The following is a 10,006-nucleotide window of genomic DNA, read 5'->3' on the forward strand; positions in this document are numbered from 1 at the left end:
TAAATTAACTCTTTTTTTAAAAGTTGGATCTCCATTCTGTTTTTTCAGTGCATCTAAATGGGAGCTTTCCATTTTTTATTCTTTTGATTCTGAATCAGTCATTTCTCACAAAGTGCTTTCTGTCTGAAAAATGTCCTCAGATTTGAAAATTAAATGCAAAATGGCCATATCAGCTGCTGGAATCATTTCTGATCATCAGATTGATCTAAAAGGAAGTCTGAGTGTTTTTTTATTTTGACTGGAACAAAGTCAGTCCCCAGTAACTCGGCCTCTGCTCTGGCTCCGTTTCTCTGCTCTACATGCGGCTCCATCCCCTCCAGTTTGTCTCTGCTCCCTTTTTAATGCCTGAAGGATCTGCAGGGAGGAGGTGGCAGAATGTTAAATTTAAGAATAAAGCCATAAAATTAATGTGTGCTGGTCTTAAAATCAAGATGTGCCGTGATGACTAGCCTGAGGGAAGACTGTAATAATGTCTGGACTTCATCATATGGGGACCAGAATGATTATATGGATCAGACTGTTGTGAAATTTTAAGGATTCCCTTCACAATACTTCTTGGTTAATGTTAATTCATTCAATCTCTGGACTCGTTTTGTCCGTGTAGGGTTCAGGTAGTGATGGGGGAAGGTTGCCTGAGCTGGTTTAATTATGTTATATCTTACAAAGAATGGCAAAAATATATATTTTTGTCTTTACAAGACGATGTGGAAAGAAACATGAAGTTTTAGCTGCTTGGTGGCCAAGAAAGTTAAATTTCACCTGAATGCAGACGTCAGAGCGGCCTGGAGTTTCTGTTTGGGAGAAAAGCCAACATTTATTTACTTATAAAATATATTTTTCCATGTATAAATAGGAAAAAAACTGCCAGTGGAACTAGAAGTCCTTTTAAATCTATTTTAAGGAATTATTAGCAAGTTTTTGTATTTTGTTGAAAAATTGTAAGTTAGTTTTGTTTTATTTCAAGTGCACTAAGATATTTGCACTAGGAATGTGTGATATGATTTGTATAAATCTTACATTAGAAACAATCTCATTAAGTACCTATCCAATTATTGATCAGTTATTCCAAAACACAATCAACAGATCAGCCCAAACTGATGTTGAGTCGAGCAGAAATGGCCGACATTTTCACGTTTATGCGAGAAGAATTTATTTGGCTGTAAATAATAAAGTAAATGTTTAGTTTCTCATTTAGGAAAGGAATTATTTGCTTTTTAAAATCTATTTCTAATGCTAGAAATAGATTTATTTCTTTCATTAAGTTAAGTGAAAAATCAGCAGAATGTACCAGTTTCTTTATCCAATTACTCGATTAATCGCTGGAATAATTGATGGAATACTCGATCGATCGTCGGAATAATTGATACTCGATCGATCGTCGGAATAATTGATGGAATACTCGATCGATCGTCGGAATAATTGATGGAATACTCGATCGATCGTCGGAATAATTGATGGAATACTCGATCGATCGTCGGAATAATTGATACTCGATCGATCGTCGGAATAATTGATGGAATACTCGATCGATCGTCGGAATAATTGATGGAATACTCGATCGATCGTCGGAATAATTGATACTCGATCGATCGTCGGAATAATTGATGGAATACTCGATCGATCGTCGGAATAATTGATACTCGATCGATCGTCGGAATAATTGATGGAATACTCGATCGATCGTCGGAATAATTGATACTCGATCGATCGTCGGAATAATTCATACTCGATCGATTGTCGGAATAATTGATACTCGATCGATCGTCGGAATAATTGATGGAATACTCGATTAACTCGATTGTTTGCTGCAGCCCTACAAAATGTCAGAACTGAAACGTTATCAGGTTTAGTGAGTGAAGTGTTGGAGATATTACTGTCCATGCACTCATGAGTATTAAAAAAAATATATTCGGAAAAGAAACATGAACAAACATTCTGTCTTGCTTTGCTTATTTTAAATCCAGCTAAGTTGGACAGAGTAAAAACCTAAAACTAAGTTCTATTTAATATTTTCAGAAAACACAATTTGTTTGTTTTTTATTTAAAAAATGTTGCACTTCATTACTAATTCCCAGTCTCACTGATATGGACCACATCAGATTTGAACGGACGGTATTTTGCTCTGTTTTCCCCTGAGGTGACAGAAGCACTTCCTATACATCTTCAAAGCTGACTATTTATGCCAAAAAGCGAAGTTATCTTCCCGGTGTGGTCGCATCGCGCGGCGCCCTCGGTTTCCAGCTGCTCTTAAAAGAAGAGCTTGATGTATAAGTTTTAATAAGAAGCAGCTGGCGTCAAGCAGTGTTTGCATCCAATCTCCTCATCTTTCGGCTGCAGTAAGAGAAAGTACGAGCTGCTGAAAATTTTATTTTACAGATGAATACACCTATTATATACCTCCCCCAACGCTGCTCATGCATGCATGTTTTTCACCCAAATACACACACGCAAACTCCCAAATGTGCCGTTGTGAGCGCCGAGAACCCAGAGCAATTAAAAGCAGACAAACTCTTCAAATGGGTGTGTGTTTTCTGTTTCTTTCCTTTTCTCCATCCCCCTCTTCGTGCAGCCAGATTGTATTTCTTTGTGCGGTGACAGCGTGCATCCCCGCTGCGCCAGGCCTCTCTTATCAGTATGCCGCGCTCACTTCCTCTCCAAACATGGCCAAAGCTTTTGGGAGCCACCAAGCTCCACTGATAAGATAAGAGACAAAGCCTTCTGTCTTTAAGGAATGCATAAAACGGAAATATTCCTGAAGGAATCACTGGGACGGAATAAAAGATGAGGAGGAACAGCAACTCGTATGTTTGGGAAACGAAATAAGGGGGGAGAAAATAAGTGACATATGAACCGTGAAGTTGGTGGAGGATGAAATTCACTTTTATTGAAGGAACGAAAATACACATAAGACACGACTGCACATCTGCCACTTGTGATGTGTTAGGTAAAGATGATCTGTGGAGCATATTTAAATACTTTTCCATGGCAACAGACTCTATGATTAGGGGCAAACAGGCAAAACTGCTTGCAGCACTTGGGATTGAGATAATACAAATTAAGGGAACTCTGGACGGTTGCCAAGGCGACGAACAGGCGGTGGGGTTAAAGTCCAACCTAAACACACCTTAAAGCTATTTTAGTGATGGCGGTGGGGGCAGGGGAGGTGGGAATCTGACAGCAGAGCTCTACAAATAATCGTTAGACCTGCGGAGAAGTGTGATCAGAGTTCAGAATCCCTCCATATGTCTGTGTGTGTGTGTGTGTGTGTGTGTGTGTGTGTACCTTTCATTGTTCCGATGTTTCAGTTTCATGTCTCCGAGGCGAGACTGCAAAACAATACAAACTGCTGCTTCAGTTTCACGCTCGTTATTTATTCTCGATCCTGTCGATTTCAATCTTGTTTTTAAAGCGACAAACGCGGCTTTGTTCTGTCCTGACGTCACATTTTGCGGCGTATTCATTGTGAGAAACAAGAAAAGATGTACTGTGTCGTTGCTGAAAGGTTTTTCACATTTGAAATATCAAAAGGTGCAAAGTATCAAGAAATCGTCCTACATTATCTGGATTCTCGTTACTGACATTTAGCTCATTAGTTTTAGTTCAAACAGCATTTTGACTTGTTTCCTCAAAATCACATTTAAAGTTTTTACTCATCAAACCATTACTATTTCCCCCCCCATATTTTTAAAGGGGCAGTATCTATTTTCCTAGTCCCATTTTATAGCACAATCAACTAACTTTTACCTTCAGTTGTTATAAAAATGTTGTATGTATTGAAAGACATTTTACTTCATAATTTTACACCTTGCAATTAGGTCTCTGTCTCTTTAAAAACTCCAGTTTGTTCTTAATCTCCGCCTTCAGGGAGTCATCTCAACATCTCTCCTCTGTTGACCTTTTAACAACGTTTTTATTCACATTTCTTTAAAAGTAGCTCATATAAAGACCTGGGTACCTCCACGTTCCACCAGGTGTTTGCTAATTCCTGCTGGCTAGTCTGAAGGAGCTGAGTGGGATGAATGGACAGCTGAGTGGTTGCCACGGGAGATTAAACAATTTCTCAAACGTGCATAAAAGACTCATGGCAACAATCCAGGTTTGTTTCTGAAGGGGGCATAACATCTTATGACATGATGTAAATCTTAAATGATTTTGCATAACACTGCCCTTTTAATAAATGGGGGAAAAAATAATCAGATTTTTAGACCTGATGAAGTTTGACTTACAGAAGCACCTTAAAGCAAATGATTGATATTGGTGTTAAATGTGATGTTAAAAATATGACATGAATAAAACTGAAAGGAATTTAATTAATAGTGAATGTAAATTAAAGCCTTTCTGTACGATAAGATGTGACTTTTAGAACATCAGTCTCTACATGTTTAGCCTTTCACTACCAAAATCCAACATCTAGAAAATGTTATTCATTGTTTAATCTGTACGTTATACCTGAATCTCATTGAGATGCACGTTGTACAGGAAGTGGAGCGCCTGGTGAGTCGGTTGTTACGACTTACAAAGCTGCGTCTTTACCAAAGTGACAGGAGGGATATCTGCTGCTGCTCCACACTTCATTTCTTTTCATTTCCTTTACAGAGCTCAAAAATACAGTTTTCTTTAACAAACAAGCAATGACACTTAAACTGCTAATGAAAGAGGCAGTAATAGAAATATTCAAAAGGTTGATGCGGAAATGTTGTTGTTCAGGCGCTCGTTTAACTTGCTTTGTCGTTTCTCCGTTCAGGATTGGTTAAGATGACAAACATCCGTTACAAAAAGCTTTTTGAGAACAGAAAATGGTTTTATTTGGTTTGTGTTGCTCACACTGAACATAATTTGTGTGTGTGTGTGTGCATTGGGGTCGGCTGGAAACCTGATGGGAGTGAAAACTGACATTATTAAAAAGTGAGAGCAAAAGTTGCATTAAATGGGACCTATTATGAAAATAATTATTTTCCTAATTTTTATACTTCCATTTGGGTTTCTACTGCTTCTAAAAACAACCCGAGTGTTTTTTTGTTTTTTTTTGACAAGTTAAAAAATATTTTCTGATGTGTGGAAAATGAGCCGTTTTGAAAACCTTGTCACAAATCAGCAAGCACTGCCCGTTACCTAGCAACCCCAGAAAAGCCCAGCCCGTTACCTAGCAACGCCCAGCCTGTTGCATATCCTGACCTGTACAGGGAAGGCCACCTTTAAATGGACAAGAATCTTAACCTCTTATACCCTCAGGGGGTATAAATAAATTTAAACTTAACATTTTGGGCAAAACCTTTATGCGGAATAGTTTTTGAAAGATCAAAGCCTCTTTTAGCGGATAATAAAAAATAAAAAAAAATTTAAAGGCACGTGGAGCCTTTGTTTACAGAGCGAGCCGAGGTCCCGTGGCAGCTGGACCCACCGGTGGGTCCGTCGGGTTCTAGGGGTTAAAACAGTTTAAAAGCCTAAATCAGATTAATTGAGGGCTTTTACAAAGAAAATCATCCCCTGAAGTTTGTTTTATTTTTGGTTTTCTGCTTATAAAGTAATAATATACATTTCCTCTCCATTTACTTAGTCTAAAAAAACATCTTGTCATTTTGGAGTTATCTTCTCCAGAGTCAAATGACCACAGCATCTACATTTAGGAGGATCTGGAACAAACAGTCTGTAGTATTAAATTGTAAACCATTGCTGGAGTAAATAATGTATCCACTAATCTGACCCGGGGTGAGACTATAATCTCCACGGGAAGATCAATAGCGTTCTCACCTCCAGGCATGGAGGCAGGAAGCAGACGGAAAGCTGGCCCGGCTGTGTCTGGATAACATTTCACATAAAGCTAAACTCAGATAATCATCTGATAAACTCGAGTTTTATTCCTAATCCATGTGTGTAGCAACTGTTAGGAAAAAATGGCACCAGAAAGCAAAACGCTGCACTTCAAAAATGTAGGTTCTCTAGGCTAAGTGTAAAGTTTAGTGGTTTGTAAACATTTTTCATCAAGTAATGGATAACCCATTACCCCCATAAATTCACCACACTGTGAATTTATAATCCCAATACACATGCACTATATGAAACAGGTTACCAAATCTACATATAATATATAGTTCAAAAATAGGACTTGTTCCGCTTTTCCAATTTATGCCTTTTGTAAAATGATTTTTTTTTCCAATATGTGAGCTTATAAGGAACGACAGGAAACGGAGTGACAGCAGCCTAAAGGAACGTGTTCACAAATAGATGTGCGTAGTACTACGTGTGTGACTGACTTAATGAGATACCAGCCATCAAAGTGTAAATGAACAGTTTATTAATGCAGCTTTCACCATGTTGTTGTACACATTGCTGTAAAAAAGTATTTTCGCCTTACAGGTTTCTCTTGTTTTCACTTTCTTTGTCACATTGAAATGTTTGAAACCATCAAATGCAGTTTAATAACAAAATAACCTGAGTAAACGCAAAGCACAGACTTGTGTGAAAGTATAATCGGCCCACTTGTTAAATTACAGATAAACTTATTATCCTTCAGAATAAAGAAATCACTAAAACAAAACATGCCTGACACAATAAAGAAGGATAAAGCAACACATGATCTTCAGATCTAAAGAAATTAAACAAGAATCAAATTCACTGACATCTAGAAAGGCTTACAGGACCATTTATAAGGCTTTGAAGCAAAGGTTAGCTGTTATACATAAATGGAGAAAATATGGCACAGTAGGTCAGGATTTCTGAAGACTTTTACCAGTCAAACATGGTGGTGGTGAGGAAATGGTCTTCAGGATCTGGACAACTTTCTGTCCATCCACATCATTTGAAATTGCCATTTTTCCATTTTGAGATTTATTTTCATTTCTCCAGTTTGCACAATTATATGGTCAATGGATCCAAAACAAACCACCAAGTCCACCAGTCAAAACTGGCTTTAAAAAATCTAAAATAACATTTATACAAGGCCTAGTCAAAGTCTGTACTTAAAGTCAATGGAAATGGCCTTCAACGGTCCATTTGGTTGAATAGAAACCGTTCTCCAAAACTGTAAAAGACTCATTGCCAGTTATGACAAATACTTAATAGTAACTGTCAAACATTTTCAAATGTTTTTATAAGTAAATGGTTGATGAATTTACATATAAAATTCTTAGAAGTTTGTATGTAATTTATGAAAGTTACATGTTGCAGTGGCTGCTGAAATCTGTAAGGGGAGAAATACTTTTTCACATCATTGTAGATGCAGCAGCCATATTGGATTTTGAGGTCAGGGTTGATGAAACATTTCCCGAAGTCAGATTTCCAACTTAAAGAGGAAATCTATTCCAATCTATTCACTTTTCTGACCTGGAATTAGGAAACCACCACAAACACAGCATTAAAAAAAGCTTTAAGCTTTTCTCTTTTAAATCATTATAGTTTTACATGGATGATTTTAGTGCGATGTCCCTGTGAGCTTAAATCAGTTATTTATTAGGAACCAAAATGAAATTATGTTTTTTTTGTTTGTTTGTTTTTGTTTTTTTACTTCTCAGTTTTACTTATCTCAGAATAATATAATAGCCTCTCAGAAAATAAGGAATCTTTAAATTCCTGACATTCCTATCAGAGTCAAACAACAAGTTCAGTGGTAATGGCAGCAAACAATTATGATAATACTGACAGTCATTCATCTTAATATCTAATGGCAACTTTTCAAGCTGAGGTTTGAAGGTGCTTTTTAAAGGGATTCGTGATCCTCATTATTTCCTATGAATAAAAGGAATCGGTTATTTTCAGGACAAAATAAACCGCAGACACAAGACAGCAGAAACCCACCGGCGTTCCAGACTGAATGATTAATTCAGATATTCTTTTGCTCAAACCACCTAAAGGCAGAAGTAAGATGAGTTGACATTTCCAGTTAAAATCCCAGAGCCAATTAAAAGGTGTGACTATTCTCCATCACTTCTGCTTTGCCTTTTTCCCCCCTCTCTCCTTTGGCCATATTGGTTTGCAAGGAGAACAAAATCCAAATCCTAAATTAACCATACTCTGAGAAATTCACATAACGGAAAACTAAATTCATTTACCAACTAACTGCCAAACCCCAGACTACCAGACAAAACGGACACAGATATGGCACGTCTACAGTCTCACTACGTGGACAGACGGTGGCTATCAGTCGGCACAACGCACAAGTGAAACATGTTAGTCCATTTCTACAAGCCTTAAAGCTACAGTACATAACTTTTATAAAAATATATTTTTACATATTTTTTTTAAACTCTCAATATGGTGTGACAGTATGGTATGAGACAATCTGGAAATAAAAAATCAAGCTTCTCTGTCTTCTCCCAGTGCCAACTAGAAACAACCAATCAGAGCCAGGAGGTGGGTCTTAGCGTTGTCAATCATCCTCTGTGTGGTGCAGCTAATCCCTCCTTTATGTATCTAGTTAGCATAGCCGCAGATGCCAGTGGATAAATGTTTTCCTGTAGCAGTAAGTTGTTTCTCAGCCATTAGCACCAAGTACACAAATCTGATTGACAGCGCTAAGCCCCTCCTCCTGGCTCTGATTGGCTGGTCTTGGTCAGAGGTGGTGCATCTCTTCAGAAAGCAGTATTAGCTCCGGGATGAGGTGGAGGAGATACATTTTTCACAGATTTTCTGTCTTGTAGCAAACCGTCACAACATGGTGGAAGTTGTTTATAAAACATTTTTCATAGAAGTTGTACACTGCAGCTTTAAATGTATAAAGTGAGGGTTATTTTTGTGATGGATTAGAACTACACTGTGCACATACATTAAACATTCCAACACCAAGACTTTTAAAAACCTCCCTACAGGTATATAAAACTGAGTAGAAAAACATAACAAAGCAGGTTAGATCCGCTTAAGAGCTGACTGGGTGAAACATTTCATTTTAAATCACACAGTTTCCTCTGGTTTAATTAACATTGACATCAAGGCAAAAGGATGCTCTGTACCAAACACAGTTTACATGAAACCACTCCTAATTTTGCAGAATAAACCCTTCCACTGACCCACAGATGAACCGCTCTCTTCAACGCTGAAACAGTCGGCTCATCATCCTCCGAATTTAAAGGCTGGTGGGAGGAAAAACTTGCTCTCAGACAGAAATTGCACACTATTATCAAATTGCACCTCCAACACAGAAATTGCACTCATTACTGAAAGCCTGCACAACGTGGCAGCTTCCATTGTCCAAGAGCCAACCCCATCCTCCACCCTCCCAAATTCACTTGGCACTGAGCAGGCCGCTCCTGCTGGGCTGAAATGGCACTGAGTGATAAGAAAATCTAACCTAAACTGGTTTTCCACTCAGAGACCAGAGAAGGCCAGGCATTAAAAGAAATCTGCTTTTTAAAGGGAAGGCAGAGACTCGAATGGTGATTTGATAATCGACATGTTTGCGTGAGTTAACACTGGGCTTCAGTTTGGTTCAAGTTGAGGGGAAAAGTGCCCCCAATTATGCTTTAATGAACAGCTGCGCTATATTCAGGTTACTTTATTTGTAGAGTTTTGTAGAATTCACTGTTATGAGGAACGTACTTGTTCAGCTATGTTGGTAAAAGTAGTTTAAATGAGAGTTTTTCCTCATGTAATGGGTGTTAGAGATACAAATGAAATTCCTGCTAAAATATGTTTCATAATTGTCCTGTAATTGGTGGTTTTGGCGCCCCCTACTGGTTGCCTATAAATTCTATGAGAAACCGAGAACTCCTCGCAGTCGGTTCAGCGCTCTGCTGTGGTAAGTCAACAACTCCGGTTCTCTTCTCAGTGGTGTTGGAGGTTTGTTCAAAGGGTGACCTGAATCTTTGTTACATTATGCAGATCGTTAATTTGACCAGTAGGGAGGCTAACTGCGCCATTTGTGTTTGTCAACCACCAATTGCAGTAAATCGCCTAAAATCCAACCAACTGGCCTCCGCTGTGTGCATGGCGGGACGGGTAAGAGGAGCCGTCACACTCTCTGAAACATTTTAGATTTTAATTTGTATCACTAAACATTCAATGGAAAATGTGG

Source organism: Poecilia mexicana, unplaced genomic scaffold (assembly GCF_051168715.1).
Source record: "Poecilia mexicana isolate PSO_F unplaced genomic scaffold, ASM5116871v1 scaffold_1, whole genome shotgun sequence".
Classification (NCBI taxonomy): domain Eukaryota; kingdom Metazoa; phylum Chordata; class Actinopteri; order Cyprinodontiformes; family Poeciliidae; genus Poecilia; species Poecilia mexicana.